The sequence below is a fragment of the Terrapene carolina genome, unplaced genomic scaffold, assembly GCF_002925995.2.
Source record: "Terrapene carolina triunguis isolate 2854851 unplaced genomic scaffold, T_m_triunguis-2.0 Scaffold32560, whole genome shotgun sequence".
Taxonomy (NCBI): Eukaryota; Metazoa; Chordata; order Testudines; family Emydidae; genus Terrapene; species Terrapene triunguis.
The window spans coordinates 2,816-6,713 of NW_020696911.1; positions in this window are offsets into that span (position 1 = coordinate 2,816).

Consider the following 3,898-nt stretch of genomic DNA (forward strand, 5'->3'; position numbering starts at 1 on the left):
TTTATTCATAGATTGGAAGAGGAAAAGAAGCTTTCCTGCTTTCTCAACTCCCCGTCAGTATCTGAAATTTGAATGAACATGTCGTTGAACTGAACTAGCTGAATACACTGAAATGAAGAAAATATTCTTTCTGTGCCTGCAGAAGAGGCTACTGCTGTCAAAAGCTGGTTTTACCCTTTCAACAAACTCTGGTTCCAGGTGCTCAGACAACGACTTCCAAGAATTCAGTGGTTTGACGTCCATTAAAACTGGGCAGCAAACACAGACGAAACTATTGCAAGTTTAGGCATTAACATGGGTTGTCATAATTTCAAATTTAATCCCCAATAGTCTTGTTTTTAAACAAACAAACAAACAAACAAACAAACAAACAAACATGTTTTTTATTTAAATGAAAATAATCCAATTGACATTTTTCTTAAATCCCTTTTGTGGTTTTTTTGTTTTTGAAAAAATCCTTTTTATTCACTCTGATTTTAGAAGAACTTCCACATTCAAGTTAATCATAAACTGCTCATATTCGGTTATAGGAGAGAAAGCAGCAAAATTCATCATATCAATCATTCTTTGAAAATTATTTACTTGATCTTAAAAGAGACTAAGTAGAGGGTCAGACACTTGATTGTTTCTGTAGGCCCAGTTTCCATCCCTGAACCAGTAACAATTGCACGGGATAATGCCCAAAACCCTACAGTTTATTGTCAAATCATCTGAGCCATTCCTCGTCTGTTCTTCTTGTTTCAGAAGTTTCAGATGAACAAAAACTTCCCCTTGGCAGTCGGTGCCCATGTGGCGCTGCAGGCAGAGGAGCTGAGCAGTAACCTTGTGACATCGACCATAACTCAGCAACCCGCCCATCACTCACTCACTCACTCCACTAACCCTGATCTTAAATCCTCACCCTGCCACCTGCCTGGGTCAGCTCTCCCCATTGAAACCCGAAGGTTGACTCATTTTAACCAATGGGGTTGAATTATGCAAATCTCCTGGAGAGAGTTAGCACTGACTGGCTGAGTTAACTCTGATGTCACAAAGCGCCTCCGCCTAGAGCACCAATTTAATGGGCGTGGTGCAGAAAATCAGGCTTTTCTGGTGCTGCTGTTTTCCACTTGTCACCAAAACCAACAAGGTTCTTCCCACTGATACCTAGAAATTTTGGAATCAGTTTACATTCTGTCCCAGAAGTGCTGCAGTTCTGCCTGTTGCCCAGCAGGGGGCCGCTGTGGCGCCAGAACAGCGGGCTGTGTTCCTACTGCTGGCTGCTGTGGCACCACAGTGGCCTCTGGTGGGAAAAAGGCAGAACTGCAGCACTTGGGCAGAAACAACGGAGGAGTCCTTGTGTCACCTTAGAGACTAACAAATTTATTTGGGCATCAGCTTTCGTGGGCTAGAGCCACTTCACCGGATGCCTGGAGTGGAAAATACAGGAGCAGGTATATGAAAGGATGGGGGTTGGTTTACCAAGTGTGAGGTCAGTTTAACGAGAGAAATCAATTAACAGCAGGATACCAAGGGAGGAAAAATAACGTTTGAAGTGGTAATGAGCGTGGCCCATTACAGACAGTTGACAAGAAGGTGTGAGTAACAGTAGGAGAAATTAGTATTGGGGAAATTAGGTTTAGGTTTTGTAATGACCCAACCACTCCCAGACTTTATTCAGGCCTAATCTGATGGTGTCCAGTTTGCAAATTAATTCCAGTTCTGCAGCTTCACGTTGGAGTCTGTTTTTGAAGTTTTTTGTTGAAGAATTGCCACTTTGAGGTCTGTTATTGAGTGACCAGGGAGATTGAAGTGTTCTCCGACTGGTTTTTGAATGTTTTGATTCCTGAGGTCAGATTTGTGTCCATTTATTCTTCTGCTTAGAGAAAAATGTATGAAATGGGCAGAATGGATTATATGCAGGGAAAAAACAAAATTACGTGGGACAGATGAATTCTGCACGTCCGCAGATGCGCAGAATTCCCCCAGGAGTAACAGTGTGTGTGTGTGTGTGTGTGTGTGTGTGTGTGTGTCCCTGCTGCCCCCTGCTGGAGGGGCTGGGCCCTGCTCTGTGTGTCAATCACATGGGTCCTGTGCCCTAGTGCAGTGGTTTTCAAAGTTCAGGTTGTGACTCAGTGATGGGTCGTGGAATGACAGGCACTGGGTCCCCTTGCTCAGCACCCAGGGACCCTGGAGGCCGGCCAGTAAAAAGTACTAGTAAAACTACTAATAAAGCTACTAGTCCCTACCCAGCAGCAGGTCCGGCTCATAGGCAGGGGGGCTACAGGGCTCCGCGCGCTGCCCCCGAACCGAACACCGGCTCCACACTCCCATTGGCCAGTGCCACGGCGGGGGCAGTGCCTGCGGGCGAGAGCCACAAGGAGCCGCTTGCACACCTCCGCCTAGGATCCAGACCTGCTGGCTGCTTCTGGGGTGCAGCGCCATCTGGTGGTGCCAGGACAGATGGGAAGCCTGCCTCTGCATCCCGGCTGCGCCGCTGACCGGGAGCAGCTGGAAGTAAGTCTGTGCCCCAACCTCGTGCCCCAATCCCCCGCCCCAGCCTTGAGTCCCCTCAAACCTGGAGCCCCTTCCTGCACCCTGACCCCCTCATCCCCGGCCCCACCCCAGAGCCTGCACCCCCAGCCCAGAGCCCTGACCCTCTCCTATACCCCAACCCCCTGCCCCAGCACAGAGCCTCCTCCCACACCCCTTACCCCTCAGCCCCAGTTCCACTGGGTCATGGGCATCAACAAATTTCTTCACCTGGGTCACCAGAAAAAAAGTTTGAAAACCACTGCCTTAGTGGACCAAGTACCAGGCTGGGCCTCAGGACTCCTGGGTTCTATTCCCAGGTCTGGACTTTGACCAGGTCCCCTCACTCGGTGCCTCAGTTTCCCCATCTGTGCAATTGGGATGGTGACCCAGCCCCTCCCTTGGAGAGCACATCCTGTTAATCTCCTGATTTGTAGTAAACACAGAATCACAAACTGCCCCACCCACTGGCACCCCACAGCCCCCTTGTCCCCACACCAGGAGTGTGTGTAACACCTGGGGGAGATGGGATCGCTCGGGGGGAGAGGCGTGGGGCCCTTCTGCTCTAACTGGTAGACCCCACTTTCCACCCACAGCTGGGGTATATAACAGGGTAGGTGCCGGGCATCAGCTTTACGCAGAGTTTCAGTGGCAGTAGCAGAAACAGCAAGCGAGCGCCGGTTCTGGGCAGACTTTCCCTTTTGTGGTTTTATCGGCTGCTCCTTAAACAACTCAGGATCTAAATTTACCCTACGTCCCCCCATCACAGGGGCCGTAAACCACAACCCCTCCCAGCCCCCCCGTCCCGTCTCTGTCCCACACCACTTGGCTAAGAATAGATCCTGCAGTGGACGTCACCTGAGAAGGAGGTTGGACAGGTCCCTCCATGTGACAAAGTGGGGAATTTTCTTGGTGCTTTGTATGAGCACTGTGATTGCCTCAGTTTCCCCTGTGTGCTGTGTGTGTAACGAGGTGGTGGGAGAGGGGGTTGTTGGTGCAGAGGGCCAGGTGTGACCTCGCCTAGCAGCCAGGACACTGGACAACGCCTGGATGTGGTGGAACCGAGGAAGTGATGACCCGGAGGCCCAGCCCATGTTGGGAGCGGCTGATTCTGGCCAGTGGGGGGACAAAGGCCCGGGAGTCCGAGACAAGGGGTCGGAGGGTACATGAGATGGGGGTAGGGGGCAGAGGTTTGAGAGGAGAAGGGACAGTGTGGGAGCTTGGGGGCTGTAGGGGAGATGGGAGGGGCAGGGGTTGGAGGGGAGACGGGGGCAGGCTGGGGGGGATTTGAAGGGGGATAGATCGGGTGGAGGATGGGAGATAGGGGGTCAGGCTTGGAGGGAGTGACTCTGCTAAGCAACGAATCTGCTGCTCCTTCCCCTCCTGC